The sequence below is a fragment of the Carassius auratus genome, unplaced genomic scaffold (assembly GCF_003368295.1).
Source record: "Carassius auratus strain Wakin unplaced genomic scaffold, ASM336829v1 scaf_tig00214714_1_2670353, whole genome shotgun sequence".
NCBI lineage: Eukaryota > Metazoa > Chordata > Actinopteri > Cypriniformes > Cyprinidae > Carassius > Carassius auratus.
Genome location: NW_020527778.1, coordinates 1,868,260 through 1,885,867, shown reverse-complemented (window position 1 = coordinate 1,885,867; position 17,608 = coordinate 1,868,260). Strand labels below are relative to the sequence as shown.

The window sequence follows — 17,608 nt, the reverse complement described above, 5'->3', positions numbered from 1 at the left end:
GTGTTAATACAGTAAATGAGGTAAATTGTGGGACAAAAAGTACAAAAGTACCAAAAATATTTTATATGCACAAACATAAGTCATAACCACAATTTGGAATTACATTTTTCAAACAATGTAACCCAAAAAAGTGTTTAAAGTCAACATGAAAAAAAATTTGCAACACAAATTACTTCTGTAAAATTACATGTTTTCAAGTGAAACGGATATAAATTGATCACAATAAGAGCACAAATGTCTATTAAGGAGGTAAAAAGGCCAATTTGGGATTTTAGGTGTAATCTCTAAATTTACAATTTTGGATTAAATTTTACAAAAATGTACCCAGAAAAATCTCTAACCACTCAATTTTGGATTAGCAGATCTTGTCAGCGAGAAAGCACATTGTTGTTCACTAAAGTGAGGCATAAACACAAAACATAATTTAAATGTAGTTTTTTTAAATGTAACTTGAATATGAAAAACCCTTAAAAAGTGGTGAAGGCCGACCTGTGGCTTTATCAGTCACATGAGAGCAGTGGAGGAAGCAAACATGTTTTAGGGGTGTGTGTGTGTGTGTGTGTGAGTGCGAGAGAGAGTGTGAGTGTGGGGCTGTTGATGGCAGCTGCTAGTGCTTTGGATGTAGAAGCGGACAGATTGTGCGTTGTGTTGGTACAGCCAGTTCGCCACCTGGCACACTGTTTCTTGTTAGAACTTCTTGCTGTTTCTGTTCTGCTCAGAGAAACGCGAATGCAAGCGATGACAACTTTCGTCACACACCATGTTCAAACCGCCACCACAGTTAAGGCCAAACGGATTGTGTACAAAAATGATTTGCATTGGAAAATTTCTACTTCCACTGCTGAGACAAATTAAAAGGCGATAATTTTGACATTAGATGCAATTATGGAACCGAATTGTCTCGTTAATCATTGAAATCATTCTTTAAACCTGTATATTCCAACAAGTGCATGCCCAGACAATAAGTCCTGCCAGTTGAATATATAAAGTCTATGGTTAGTTACTGTTTTTTGCTATAAGACTAAGGTATTAAATGTTTTTATAAAAAGGGTAAAGCTTCCAAAAGAGGGTTTATCAGTGATGCCATAAATGAACCATTTTGGATTTCCCAAAGAACCTTTCAGTGATCAGTTATTAAAAGAACCATTTTGTCTTAACCAATTTGGATAATCTAAAGAACCTTTTGTGGAATGGGAAAGTTCCATTGATGTTCAAGGTTCTTTATGGAAACATAGATGCCAATAAAGAACCATTGTATTTAAGAGCGTACTTTCCTACTTAGGGTTCTAAATTTGGACTGGAGTTTTACATTTTGGTGCATGGCTTTGTTCTGCTGACGTTAATAAAATAGGGATTCCAAAAATTCCAAAAGGGAGTATTTTCAACAATGCCATAGAAGAACCATTTTTGGTTCCTCAAAGAACCTTTTAGTGATCAGTTCCTAAATTAATACATTTTCTGGGTTTTTTTTAGGAGCATTTTAACAATTTAAATAACCCCTTTCCACTATAAAGAACCTTTCGTGCAATGGAACGGTTCCATGGTTGTTAAAAGTTCTTCATGGAACTATCAATACCAATAAAGAAGCTTTATGTTTCAGAGTGTACTAACTAAGGTTCTAGATTTGGACAAACCTTAAGTTGTAAACTTTGGTGCATAGCTTTGTCCTGTGGAAGTTCATAAAATAATGTGATTTGTTGAGGAAAAGTGGATTACTACTTTTCAAAGAAAACAAACTTATGATTTTTATCCAGGCAAAAAAAAAAAAAAAAGATTCCAAAGGGGTGTTTTCACAGTGATGCCACAGAAGAACCATTTTGAGTTCTTGGGTTCAACTTTTAACATCCATGTTCACGTTCTTTTAAGAAGTGCTCACTTAAAGGTTCTTCTGGGAACCCACAATGGTTCTTCCATGGCATCACTGAAAAAATCTTGTTTTAGTGCCTTCATTTTTTTTAAGAGTTCATACTTGTACAGAAGGAGGATCCTGAGCCACATATGGGCTCGAGAATATAACACAGACATATGGACAGGATCTATTGACTAGCAACGATCAGGCAACCACACTAGTATCAATTTTTAAGCATTCATGTTTTCTTAGTTCATAAAATATAATGGTTTTCTAATCATTCAGCTTGTTTGAGAGTGCCAAAATGAGTGTGATCTTGAAAATTCTGGTCTTTGTGCAAATGATAATTGTTTAGACACATGCCCCCTCCCCCCACCCCAGACCAGCCCAGCCTAACCCAGCCCCCGCATCCCACCATGTGATTGACAGCCAGGGTGCTAATACCTCTCTCCACTAACAGACCGATGCATCCTTCTTATTAGTTAGTCATTCCACACTATCACACCCAGAATCCCTATCTGTCATTTCACAATTTAGCCCCCTGGTGCATATGCACAGCGCCTAGACCAGCACTCTCATCTCCTACATTTATACAATAGCAGAAATTAACAAATGTATTCCTGTCTTCTCTCTCCCCCTTCGTTTATTAGTATTACTTCATCTCTTGTGTTATTTTGTCTTTTCCTGTGTGGTGTGTCATGATGCATTTGCATAGAGGATGCTTTGGGATTTAGGCTTGGAGGGAAAATATATTTACATGTTATGACCTGAATTCAGTTTATTTTTATTCTATATTGTGACTTTTTATGAGAAAGTATGATTTGAAATAACTGAGAATAAGTACAATAGGCAAATATATGATAATTAGGGCCTAAGACAGTATTGTATCATGTAACATTTAGTATTTTAATCATACACTACCATTCAAAAGTTTAAGGTTGTATTTATTATGTCTTTGAATGAAGTTTTTGTGCTCATTGTGGCTGCATTTATTTGATCAAAAATATAACAAATTGTATTGCAATTTAAAACAACTGTTTTCTATTTTAATATAGTTTAAAAAATAATTTATTCCTGTGATCAAAGCTGAATTTTCAGCTTCAGTGTCACATGATCCTTCAGAAATCATTTTAATATGCTGATTTACTGCTCAAGAAACATCTATTTATATTATATTATATGTAAATGTGCAAACCTAAGCTGAATGCTGAGACTCAGTATCAGTGTAACACAGATCATAGCAAAGGTCGAATTGAGTTACATTTTCAGTGTAAGTTTGAAAAGTACATTTTCACCACTAAACGTGAGTCTTTCAGTTGACAACAGGCCCTCTATATATTGGCAATAACCAAACGGAAGCAGAAGCTGAGCTTTTCAACTGTACAAGTTCGGAGGCGCTGAAGAAGAAAAAAAATAGTTGCAGAAGAAGACAAAGTTCTGGAGGATGACAACAGCACAAAAGTTGTACTGTTGGGCGTGAGTGGTGTGGTGTCGCCCAGTGCCAGTGCCCTGTGCCCTCAGAGCTGTAATCAGGGCACTGATGGTAGTCAGGCACACGGCCCCCTCTGTTCCCCTGCCCGATTTGAATGGACAGCGTTTTCCATTGTGTTCTCCATCAAAACAGAGGACAAAGTTAGTCAGCAAGTTACATAGCTTCCCTGCATTCAGATTCCTCAAGCCTCTTTTGTATGACGCTTGACAATGTGTTTTGCTGCCGCCAGACCTGCTCGGCCTGCCAGAGGTATGTAAGCCGCCGTGTTTTTATCCTAGCAGACGCTAATAATTTGATCATTAGCCACACGAGAACATGTAGTACACTTTCTCACTTCAGCGGGTAAATAATTGATACGGCTTTTATCTGATCTCTCTCTCTAAAGTGCTTCCTTGTGAATTCCTGGCACTTTCGTAAAATTACCTGAAGGCAAACGGTACAGATTTATACAAGTTATTTACAACAGGAGCCCAGCCGCCGCTCTGGAAACTAGGCTGCAGATCAAAGGATTGTTTTGATGTCTGCTTAGCATATTTGTTTAACCTAGCCAGTGATTCTGCAAAGTGCACAAGCTTTTCGGTGATATGCAGAGTACCCTTTATCCCTCTTTCTCTTGTGTTAGCTCCGGATTTAAGTACTTTCTGTATTTAGGAGACAACTGGATTTGCCAGCTTTTGAAATGTAGTTGCCCACTGCTTGCAGTCTTGGCACTCTGAAATAGATAACTAGGTATGTAGCAGAGCTAATCCTGATCGGCCTTGTAATAGTATTTGTGGACTACACGGCACCCAATTAGGGCATAATGTGTTATTTTTGTTTCTGCTAAGTTGGATTAAATATGAAAATGTGGTTGTTTTTCCCCTCTCTCTTGGAGAATGTTTACTTTTTAATCTGCATATTTATTTTTCCCGCTCAGCCCCCACCCCTTCCGTCCTCTTTTTCCGTTTGCGGCCAAATTCGGGGGAAGCTGCATTCAGCTAGCAGTTAGCCGAGTGTCAATCGAGATGGCATAAGAGGGAAAGCACTCTAAGACAAATAGCCACAGCGAAAAGAGGAAAAATGTTTGCGTACACAATAGCATAATTCTCTGTTACTGTAGGTTGGCGAGATGAGTGTAGGTTTAGTGGAAGCAGAAAGAGAAAAGGGGTAGATGGCTCATAAGAGGGATAAACCTGGAGAGTCATGCTGCAAATGTGTTTTACAGAAACACAATGAAAAGAGGGGACAAAGCCATTGTGCCAAACTCCTTTGGAAAATGGCAAAGCAGCTCTCCAAGGTCCAGGACCATGGAGAAGCCGGATGAGCCTTCGGAAGCAGCAGAGGAGACGAGTCTTTCCAACTACACCTGCCCAAGAAAGGCAAGGAGTGACCGCCGTAACCCACCGTCTCCTGCATCTACCTGCCATTATTGACCATGACATGTTTTTTGGATGCATTCGAAGGCCTGTTTCTCCTAGTAAACAGCATTGTTAGCGGCGAGAATTCCTTTTGAAAGAAAGTGTTTCCCTAATGATAGGGCCCTGCCAAAAAAAACAAAAAAAAAAACAGAGAGAGAGATACAAAGCCAAAAAAAATGTGAAAGCACAAAAACAGTCACAGGTGCTTGGGAAAAGAGAAAACATAGTGAATGGTCACTGAAGTCCCCCAGGAGGCCTTTCAGCGGAAGCCAGTGCGGTGGGTGGACTTTGTGACAAGGACGTTTGTCGCGAGCCAGGTGGAGCAGTTTAGCGCGCGTGCTTCTGTAAGCCGCATTCACATGTTAATGCAGCTGCGATGTAACTTTTATTTGTCTCAGCCTGGTGCCGAGAGCAATAATTATAGAGCACTTTTGCCAGCGTTAAGACTGACAACAGAGGATCAAGCGAATGTATCATTTCCAAATGGATGAATATGGATGTTATGAATATAAGAGCGTGCTTGCTGTTGATGATATATTTTAGAGCTGTTTATGAGGAAACATTTATTCAGCCAGCACCGCTGTTTACCTCTTTGCCTTCGTCTGAGTAGTATTGTATTAACGTCGGCTAGCAATGCGTTAACGTCAGCTCAAATGCCAGTTGGCAGGGGTGTCAAATAATTTAGCATTTGCTAAAGCTAACAATGAGAGTGTGCATGTGTACCGATCAAACCAGTGGATACGCCTTGCAAAAACACCTGGCAAAATGTGTGTTTTGTTATAATGGATGAATAGACATTTACTTGTAATGGTCCTGAAGTCATATAAGTGTATTGCACATGCAATTTTTTTGAAAGAATTTATTACCCTGGAACACAAAACTAGTCTTAAGTGACAATTATTTTTTTATTATGTATAAATTAAGACATGAAAACTGAATGAATAAGCTTTCCATTGATGCGTGGTTTATTAAGATCTGACTATATTTGGCCGAGATACAACTATTTGAAAATCTGGAATCTGAGGGTGCAAAAAAATATATGAATATTGAGAAAATCACCTTTGAAGTTGTCCAAATGTAGTTCTTAGCAATGCATGCTATGTTTTTTGGCTATTGCTACAAATATACCCCAGCGACTTAAGACACAGCTTTTGTGGTTCAGGGTCACATATAGATTTAATCATGGATAAATCAGGAATATTTGGTTGAGGTTTGGTTTCTCTTTAGACTAAATTAAGATTTAATGCACGCTGCTATAAGGATTACCGATAACACTTAGGGAACACTATTCACTATTAACAAGTTGCTTATTAGCATGCATATTACAAGCATATTGGCTATTTATTAGTATTGATAAAGCACATATTCATGCCTTATTCTGCATGACCATATTCTAGCTCCCTACACAATACCAAAACAACTACAACTGCCTTACTTACTATCAATATGCAGCAAATTTATTTTTAGTTTATTGAGGCAAAACTCTTAGTCTAATACTTTGCAGTATTAGAGATGGAATAGAACTATACACCCACTTTTTATATGTGGGGTTTTATATGTGATAGCTGATATGCGGAAAGGATTTAACATGTTTTATGTCAGAATGATATGCCATTGCTTCTGAGGAACAGTTTCAGAAAAACGCCTGAAGAAGGGAGTCTTAACCACCGTCCATGTCTTTTTTTTTTTTTTTTGTTGTCAGTTGTACTTTAAAGTCAAACTTTCTTTGTCTTTCGTTCTGAAGTGGCTGGATCCACCGCAGCATATGTCCCTCCTATCACCTGGTTTGTATGTTTCTCAGAGGTCTTTCTGGTGGCTCTGGGGAGGCCTGATTCAATGCCTGACTATCTGCTCTGCATAAATAGCAACAAAGCCATTGTCATCTGCACCTTTTGGATTGCCTTTCCGAGCCTATTGAAACTGGCTGTCCCCTGAGATAATGCTCCAGTCATTGCCATAACCCTGCATTACCAATTGTTCTGTGCTTTCAGGAGAGTTGCCTGGCTAAATCCAGGAATGGATGGCAAAAAAAGTGAACTGGGACCAAACAAACCTTGTTCTGTCAGGAAAAGATAATTCCTGAGGATTTAATAAACTGGACTATGTGTGGACTTTTTACAAGAAAATTTATTGTTTAAAAAACGTATCTCATTATTGCGACATAATTGAGCGGAAAAAAATAATGCTAAACAAATTTCAGGATTTTCTGATGATGTTTCTAAACACAGAGCTGAACACTCATCCCATCTACCATTGGTATGACAAACATATAGTCGCATCCCAAAGTCACGCCATTTGCTGAATCAGTGATTCTTAAGGTAGAGCCACAGTTTTTGGGGAAATATGAATTACTAAATTTGAAACTGAGATAGAACTTTCTGGAGAATTCTGAAAGATAGAATTTCCATAATCTAAGAAAATTTACTTATTTCATTTATTTATTTATTTTTAATAATTCTTCATATGATTGGGCCTTTGCAGTTTTTTTGTAATATTATGACCAATGCCAAATCTGGCTTGTGAAGCAAAACCAGTTTATAAGCATTGATTACAAATTGAAACAATCTTTAACCCAATTCTTGTTGGGTTTCTATTGGGCTTCTTGTCGGCTTGATCAGCTTCTCTGATTTGTTGACTGCTATATTGTTGTGATGTGCTCTACAAAGCGTGCAAAATCCATTTCGCCAACTCAAAAGTTACTTGCCTGACATCTTTTAGAATGGAATATTTACAAAACTGGGAAAAAAGTGATGCCCTATAGTGTTCCTCCAGTTTTAAGCCTGTTTGGGAGACGCGATTGAACCATCCAGCAGTGTGAAATCACATCCAGTCCTGGTTCTGTAATCATTCTCTTAGACTCTTGTTAAATGGTTTACTTGCCACTTTTGGCGGCATTTGCTGAAGATAGCAAAGGCATAAAGACTGGCCTTGATCGGATTAACCATGCAATAGCATGATGTAACTCTTTGTTTTTGTGCTATGTGTTCTATGTATGTAGCATACGCACTTAACCCATGTCGCTTTATGCCGCTTATGACAAGTGTGTGAAAAGCCAAAGAGTTGCTTATAGCATATACAGTGTTTTCATGGATCTCTGAGTTCTGGATTAGGGATATAGTCCCAATATATGACTAGTCATAGTCAAAGAGAAGGATGTTGATTAATGCATTTATATATATTATATTTTACTATAGAATTTTATTCAACCAATCTGGAACGTATGGCACACATGAAATAATATTATGTCAGTATGATTTATATATAATGACAGATTTTATTAATATTTTGAATTTGCTGTTTTCTTCTATTGTTACATATATATATATATATATATATATATATATATATATATATATATATATATATATATAAAATAGATAATTTATAAAATTATATATATAATATATATATTTTTTTCTTTCTTTCAATTTTTCAATTGTTTATAAATTTGTATTTTTTTTGTATAAATTATGTGCTTTTGTCATTTATAACATTTCTCATATTTATATTTTATTGGAAACCAATCACAAACAACAATAACCCTGATATGAACCACAAATGACTTCCTGCAATGCTCAAAAATGCTCAACATCCGGCACAGAAACTTTCCGGCTGAAGGTTGCGTGTGCATGCAGCACTTATCTGTGCAAGATGTTTCAGTGTACATTTCACGTTGTTGTGGGTTGACAGCTGTGACCATAGCAAGCCCTATTTCGCCTCTGTGTTCGAAAGAAGAAGAAATGTCTGCATTTTACTGGAGGTTTAGATGCTTGTTTATCACTTTTAAAAACCATCATCTTTGCCGAAATCCCCTCTCAAAAGAACCTTTCACTTGCTGGAATAAATTCAAATTAAAATTTAAATCCCTCTTTGCATTCCTTCAGCCTCTTTTAAAATAGCTGGCTCCTTTTAGAAAGCTGTTTATGTAGTGATCTCTTCATAATCCAGTTTGTTTCTCAACAGCAAAAAAAGAAAAAAAAAAAGAAACACTAAAATCGTATTATCAGTGTCTTGGAGAGATGATGCGAGAAAGTCAGAGAGACTCCATATCTGGTGGGGGTGAGTTTTCAAAGTACTAAATCTGAGAAACGTCACAAATGCTCTTTGATGGAGTACTTTGATGGAACACGTGCATTTGACTTGCAAATGCTAATAGTACATTGTATCGGCCCAACTCTGATATATCTAATGCCGCAAAAGAACGTGACAATGCCAAGCCTAAACAAATAGGTGAAATATATACCTGCACGCTGGGATCTGAACATTATGTCATTTATGATTCAAACATCTCGCCGTTCATCTTTTCAGTCTAGTTTTCCCGTATTAGGCTCCATTCTGTTTGGAAATACTGTCAAAGCGTATTTCAAACAAACAAATCAACACCGTCGGGAGCCCGACCTGTTTTTCCCCCGCTCTCTTCAGAGGTATTCAGTTGGCTGTTGAAAGGACAAATAACATGGAAGACCTTATTAAGGTTTTCTTTGAGCACGCTAGATTGGATTTATTGTTAGCGAACAAATTATAATTGTATCTCCTGAAAAGTTAGCAAAGATCTAAACAAAGGGAAATCAATGGCACAGGCCGATTAATCACACCAAGCGGGCTACTTGTGCCGAAGAAACTTACCTCATAATCAATGTCTTTGTTTTGCTCAAAGGGCATTTGCATGCTGATTCAGTGTGCCATATTGGATGCAATCAAAACATTGTCATCCACATTAATAAGAGGGTTATTTGGACTCTCAAGTATGCCACTGAATAGCACAGACACGTTGTAGCGCTCCAGTATTAAAGAGCAATCTAAATGTGACAGAGAGACACAGTTTGTTAGAAGAGTTTCAGGCTTTCAGTGTGTTCGTTTTAATATCAAGAATGTATTGGGCATGTGAAATGCTGTACAATACGTTTAAGACAGATTAACCTCTGCTATTCCAAAGTTGAGGAATCAGTAAAGAAAATCCCACAGTAAAGAAAATCTTATCCCATCCCACACAGCCAACATCAAAGTACACTCATTTACATGTGTTAATCCTTGACGTCCATGTGCTAACATACACTTGTGTTATTTATTTATTGTTTTAAATAGTTGTGGAAGGTACCGTTGCAATGAAGGCAGTTTCATAATGCATTGAAGGAAATTTGGTGAACAATTAACCCAATATGTCAGTGTGTATAGTGAAATTTGCTCTTGTGGCGTAGAGATTTGGTAACACCTTACTTGAAGCCTCTAAATATACTCTGGTGTTAATAATAATATGTTAATTCAAATCAGTACATTAGAATGATTTCTGAAGGACACGTGACACTGGAGACTGGAGGAATGATGCTGAAAACTTCTTTTTATCACATTTAATCAAATACATTTTAGGCTATATTCAAATAGAAAACAGATAATTTGCATTGTAAAAATATTTCACAATGTTACAGTATTCAGCCTTGGTGAGCAGAATGGGCTTCTTTAAAAAAACATAAAAAATCTTTAAAATAAAACAGAAGAGTCTTAATTATTGGGAACCCCAGTGTTATTCATTATTAAAGTATTTTTAGTTAAATAATTATGCCTTGTAATGCACTCTATAATGCATCTTATATACTTTTAGAAAGTATAATGCATTAAAGCCTAACAAACCAGTTTCGGATGTAACTAGGAATCTGCAAAAATTATAATGCATTTTAACTTTGGTCACGATTATGAATTTTTTTTTATGTATTATGTATTACAACATACATTATGACTATAGCTTCAAAATGTATTAGATTATATATGAACACTTTAAGTAAAGTGTTAATGAAATGTGTACTTGATCTGAACCTTTAAAATGACTTTTGCTGTATGGTTAGGGTCAGGGTTAGGTTTTTAGTTTTTTTTTTTTTTTTATCTTAACAAGTAGCATATTTTTTAGATAATTTTTTTTACACATAATATTATAATATCAGTTTACTATAATACTGTTTTAGCCAATATTTGTGTACACTTTAATAATTATTTTATTACTTTAATATTATTTAAGAATAAAAATAATAATATTTCTCTTTTTCTGCTTCACAATTTCACTTTAATTCATTATTACTTGCCATTTATTTGTAATTATTTGTGAAATTTAGTAGCAATTTCTGTGTGTTTCTACACCATTTTTTTTTCAGTGTATGTTGTGTATTTTTGGTCTATTTGAGTAGGGCTCTATTAAATAAGCAGCATACTGCCATTGAAAGTTAATTTTGGAATTAATTGAGATTTTGTAACAGAACTACATATCATGATCATGAAATTATGATTCATTTATTATCTGCATGACAAGTCTTAATGGATCAGGCAGTTTCCAAAAACGCATGCCAATTTTACATAACAGTTGTCCATATGAAATTGTTCTGATGCCTTACTCATAGTTCTGTGTGAGAAATAGACTGACATTGATGTTGTTATTCACTGATTATCTTTCCCGGCATATACAAAATATTAGTGTTATTAATAAAAATTATTCCTTTGTGTTCCATTCACAGAAGTCATCCGTGTTTGTAATGACATGAGGGTGAGTAAATAATGACAGTTTAAACTTTTAATTGAACTTATTTTTTACTCTTCTATGATATTGGTTATTTTCCAAGAGACAAACCTTGATTCCAAAACACATTTTTTTGGTGTCACTGACATTTTCAAACATATCTTCTAATCTGAGAATATTTTTAATCTGATCAAGCTGTTCTCTAGATATTGGCTGGCGTTATATAATTAGAAGCTCTTATTTAATTGAGAGAGCAGACATGGACAGGTGAGTCTCTCTCACAGGTCTTTTTAAACCATTTGACACTATCAGTGGACACAGATGGAGTCCATTCCACTTATTAAGTGCCTTGTTAAGACAATTTGATGCACCTGAACTAAGCAGAGTTTGTCATGAAAACAGAGCTAAGCTTGATACAGTTCTTTTTAGTTCACCAAAAAACAAAATTCTGGTATAATTTACTAACCCTCTTAATGTTTCAGAATTCAAATACAGAGTTCTGGCATGAAACTCTAGATGGCGCAGTCCGATAGGTCTATCTCAGTCTGACTGAATGACATCCTTACATGGCACAGCTGATTGGTTCTCTCCTATATTGATAGCCAATGAGCTCGCTACTCAGCATTCAAATATATGACTAGGGCTTACTGTAGCAGTTGAAGCTTGCTTCAGAAACCCTCCACCTTCCCCAGCTCCACCTGTGTAGATGTGCTAGGAAGTGATCCTTATATTGGGTTATTTCATGTATCTTACAAGTGCAGCAGCAATATTTCTTACGTGCTCACGTGTTGTGGATGTATTGGCAGCAGTCTCTGTACTTGTTCTGCTGTAGTAGCAGCGTAGCAGATCGGTTTTGCCAAGACAAAATACATAAACATTGTCATGTACATTACCATGCCAATTCCCTTGGAGAGTTGTCATAACAGAACTTTGTTTCTTGCGTAGAACTAAAAAGGACATATTTTGAAGAATGTACACGCTGCTCAAGCAATCCAAAAAATAAATAAATAAATGGACTGGAGATGTCGAAATACCAAAATGGCAAAAGAGCACCATAAAAAGAGCAAGGGGTCTCAAGAGTGTTTAAAAATATATATTTTTTATATATATGGCTGTAAAAAGTGTTTTTCCTCAGGTTTATACATCTAACATTATACAGTGGTGGCTAGAAAAAAAAGATTTACTGTTCAAAAGTCATTAAGATTATTTCAATGTTTTTAAAAGAAGTTACAATCACCAAGGTTGAATTAATTTGATGAAAAATATTATGAAATTTTATTACAATTAAAAATGATTTTATTTATTTCAGTATTTCTCAAAACTGTAATTTATTCCTCTGATGCGCAGCTGAATTTTCAGCATCATTTCTCCAGTCTTCAGTGTCACATGATCTTTCAGAAATCATAATAATATGCTGATTTAGTGCTCAAGAAACATTTCTGATTATTATCAATGTTGATAACAATGCTGCTTTTTCAGGATTCTTTAATAAAACAAAGTTCAACAGAACATCATTTACATTTATTCATTTAGCAGACGCTTTTATCCAAAGCGACTTACAGATGAAGACAGTGGAAGCAATCAAAAACAACAAAAGAGCAATGATATATAAGTGCTATAACAAGTCTCAGTTAGCTTAAACGCAGTACACGTTGCAAGGGCTTTTAAATAATAAAATAAATAAAAAGAAAAGAGATTTATGCAAAAAGAAATGTATCGTAACATTATAAATGTCTTTGCTGTCACTTTTGATCAATTTAATGCAGCCTAAATGAATAGAAGCACAATTTTCTTACTGATCCTAAACTTTTAAACTCAGATAATATTTTAATAAGTTGCTTGGGCTTCATTACAGCGACAAAAATAAAAGCAACAAATTTTAGTCTGCAAATAACATGTTGTCGTTATAATATCAAGCGTTTCTCACTCAATATAAATGGTCTTTATGAACAAGGAGGTGAAATATTTGAGGTTTTCAATGAGATCATTATTTGAGGATCCTTAGCATTAAAAAGTTTGATCTATATTCAAAATCTTTTGAAACTATACGTTAGCTGTTGTTTAGAACAGACTAAACTTGTGTATGTGAGTATTTGTTCATCAAATGTAGGTTAGACATAAATGAAGTCATTGGATCTTACGCGTCTTGTAGCCAATCGCAACTCACCAAATATAAATATGCTAAAGTTTGAATTAGATTGGCGACTATGGTGGAGGTAAATGTTTCCATTTTCAATTGTATCTCAAACCAAGCTATTATATGATTTGAAGTGATATGAAATTAAATTCTTTAGTCATAAATACTACTTTTATTGTGCAGCTGTGTTGTCATTTTTCTTGGACACTTGACAGCCTCTGGTCACTGTATGCTTAGGTTGCATGCAACAAAGCATATTGGACGTCATGCACAACACAAGAAAGTAAGTCACACTGATTTTGAACAACACAATGTTGCGTAAATAACAATTTTCAGTTTTTGTGAACTATTAGGTGCTAATAGCCTACAAGAAATATGTGCACATCATTGTCACATTGTGTGTGTGTTTTCCAGCACATTGGATTCAAGCACTGTAACTGAGCTCTTAAAATGTTTTGGACCGGTCTTACTGCAGTAAATGTGGCACACTGTAAGCATTTATGTTTAAAGTATAGAGTTATCCGTCATAGCTTGTGTAGGATTGACTAAGGCACATAAACAACACGGTCCAGATGCATTTAACTTTGCTTACATAATTGGCGGACTAATGCAAAAAGCTTTTAGACATTATGTGTGACCCAGTGTGATACTTTTATAAACGCAATCAAACATTTTCTCCAAACATGCCGTGTACTTTGAAAAACGCAGACCTTTGTGTGACATGTCATTTCATTTCGCCCACTTTAGCTTTAATTTTCCCTTTAATATACACCTATTGTTGCATGTTTATATATATATATATATATATATATATATATATATATATATATATATATAAATAACCCCAAATCAAGCATACAGAATGCACTTTGTTTCACTTCCTGATGCTCCGCACATCCTCGATGGAAGAGCATGTGTTTACATTTCATATTCTACTTTCAACAACACAATATTCAAGTGCAAGGATTTCCTTCGTTTCATTTCCACTGATTCATCAAAGACTGTTGTAACAAAGTTGATCCATTTGTAAAGTTATTTATGTGTCGTGTTCTTTTCTTCCACCAGCTGTCTCCGCAAATTATGAGAGATCAGCGACGACTTGACCGAATGCACTCGGAATCAGATTGTGCAGTCTTTGCATCTTCAAGACAGGTTTTCCATTAAATAAGACGCTTGTAGCGACAACTCCTCACTTGTGTCGCGGGAGATTACAGAAGAAAGAAACATGTAGTTTTATGTCGCAAGTGCATCCAATCTGTCCCCTCACACATATAGAAGTGACCAACCTCGGAATTAGACTTTCAAATGAAAGCTACAACAAGATCAACCGCCAAACCTTTTGTAATGACTTGCCCTTCTGTCTCTGTTCCTCAAAATTCACGCTCGGCTGATGAAAAAATCGCCGGTTATTGTGCTTGCACCTTATCCTCTGGAGAAAAGAACAAAACTGATATGAGCTTTCGCTGAACCCAAGCAAGAGAAGGGGGTGTTGAATGGGTCTTGGCAGACACACACACACACACACATATGCTAAGACACATCAGATGGGAGCATCTTGTGGGCCCCTCGTGCGTTTCCCCTCATTTTGAACACTTGGTCATGAGCGTCCCCCCCTCAAACCTTCTCCGCACCCTCCAGAAGTGTGGCGCTCTTTGTCATTGTAATCCCGACTCTATTTGTTAAAGACTCACTCACTGTTTGCTCTCGCTGATGGGTGTGCGTTTGCATGTGTGTGTGTTTGCAAAAGTCAGTGTGCAGAAGGAGTGCGGTGACATAATTGCCGCTGGGTTTTTTGTCACAGCCTGTAAACACGATATCGTCCAGACGGGCCCCCCACACCCAACATTTCCCAAAAGTGACAGTCTACAGGGAGGAATTACACCTCATCACTCCCGTAATTACTACTCCTGCTTCTCTAAGTCACCAAACAGCATCAAACCCACAGACAGGGTCATTCTTCAAAACGGCTGTCATTTGTGTCTCTCATGTACATGGTTTAGTGGATTTCAGGATAGCTGATGCCAAAAAAGTAAAGCTTTACAATATGTGTTAATAATATTGACGTTTTCCTAAACATATCAGCAAAAAATCTGTAATAATTAATATTTTTTTAAACAATATTTATTTATTTTTGGTCAGAAGTGGCCTGCCCCACGTCTTAATATACAAAATGTTTTGCTTTTTAATGAAAAAAGTTTTTAGATTTTAGATCATATATAACATACGTAATTTAGAACATATTATATTTTTAAGTGATACACTCCTGCAAATTGTTTTTTTTTATAGATTTTGAAGTTATAAATACTTGTGGAAATACCAAATTCTAATTAAACTACAAAACTGTCAACCACCTCTTTAAAGGCATAATTATGTACATTTTTAAAGAATATAATTAACATGAAAATAAGTTTGATTTTTTATTAAGAATTAATTTATTTTAATTTTAGTAAATTCCAAACTAAAAACAGCCATTTCATATAATATCTGTCAAATGATAATATAATTTCAACCATGCTAATATTTTTAATTCATAATTAATATGAAAAAAATGAAAGTGATTATTATTGATAATATAAAAAAAAAAAGTTTTTTTTTTTTTTTTTGCTAAATTCCAAACTGGAAAAGTGCACCTATTATATCATAAACTTCAGTATCTGATCTTAAAATGTCAATAATGTTCCTAATAACATTAGTTTGTATATTAATGTTTTTTTTTATTGTTTACAAACGTTAAGTCTTTATGGTTAGGTTAGGTTACGTTTAGATTTAGCTCAAATATTTTGCACAGATTAATTTGCATGATTTCTTACCAATTTGGCATCTTTTGTGAATCATTTTCATAAAGCTGATATTTCCACGGTTTAGATATTAATTGAAAACAAGAAGAACCTTGTTGCAAAAAGCATGTAAAGTCAAATTAAACTGTAAAGATGCTAAGTATGTTTCTATCAACCTTTCTGAAAGCATAATTATGCCAAAATATACATTACATTATTGTCTCAATGGCAGTTTATTAACACTAAAACACTTTTATCTGATTGAGTTAAAATCATCTCACGCTATAAATCATCTCATCAAACAGTATCCATTTGTGGAGCACTTGTGCAATACATGATAGCATAAAACCAGTAAAGACTCATTTCAAAAAGGGCACGGAGTGCAAATAATAAATAAATAAAAAACATTCACCAGGCCGACCTCTCATTACATATACTTCTGCTTGTTGTTTCCGTAGCAATAAAGTGGCAGACACTGGAACTGTTCTGTTGAGCCATTGTTATCATCTCTGACCATCTGCTACCGAAGGCTGACATTCCATCTCATTTGCATGGTAACTGATATGGGGGGAGGAGAGATTGTGGGTGGAGTGGGATGGGGTAAAGGGGTGTGTGGGGGGGGGGGTTTGGAAGGACATATGCCCAAACACCCATCACAACAATATATGAGTGAAAGTTGAGTTTTTTTAAGGATGCAATTCCACACACATCCATGCACATGTTGGAAAAAGCAGGATAAATCAGTATGTGCATGTGGAGAGTGATGGTGTGTTCCACCCCTCTGTGTGCTGGTTTTTATGTTTTGCGGATGTGGGAGTGGAAGTGAGTGAAGTGTGTGTGTGTGTGTGTGTGTGTGGTAGTGGAGGGGTAGCTGTTGATGTGCAAATGTGCATCATATTGAGAGCTTGTGAATAGGGAGGTGTGACGTAGAAAGAGAGCAGAACGCAGGTGCTTATCTCGGGGCTGTCACAGACATAGTGTGTCATATTCCTGGGGACTACCTTTCAAAAGCTACCAGCTCCAGCGCTAGAGCATCAGCCGAGCAGGGACCACAGAATCCGCAGCTAACTTTCAGCATCAGTCAAGAAGGTTGGTGTTCTGCTTGTTTTTTGATGTGACAGTAGCTGAAGCCGTCTGTGCTCAGTGTTTGAGTAGAAAATCGCGACGTTTGTGTTTGAACTGAGAGGATGCGATGCTGTGACAGTGCGAAAAAAGTTTGGAATGGGAATTAGAATTTAGAATGTTCATTGTAACAATTTACTTCCTGTTTAAAGAAATCATTTTAATATAGTACTTCATAAAAACAGAATTTTTGATTTCAGTTTTTTTTTTTTATTGTTCACCAAAAATGACTTTTGTTTAATTCCAAAATTATCTTGGATCCATAGAGTGCAATGTCAGATTAGACAGCTCAAGCTGTGTATTTAAAGAAGAATGACCTATTTTTTAATCAC

The 17,608-nt window shown here is 35.9% G+C and overlaps 1 protein-coding gene across 3 annotated transcripts in view; it reads left to right on the top strand.

The window, feature by feature from the left end:
• Window positions 1-16,784: 16,784 nt before the first annotated feature.
• LOC113092826 (suppression of tumorigenicity 18 protein-like) overlaps window positions 16,785-17,608 on the top strand; it is a 48,596-nt gene continuing 47,772 nt past the window's right edge. For all 3 annotated transcript variants that reach the window (XM_026258587.1, XM_026258588.1, XM_026258585.1), the window contains exon 1: window positions 16,785-17,243. The gene's annotated coding sequence lies outside the window, so the exon portion shown is untranslated. The remainder of the gene's footprint in view (window positions 17,244-17,608) is intronic.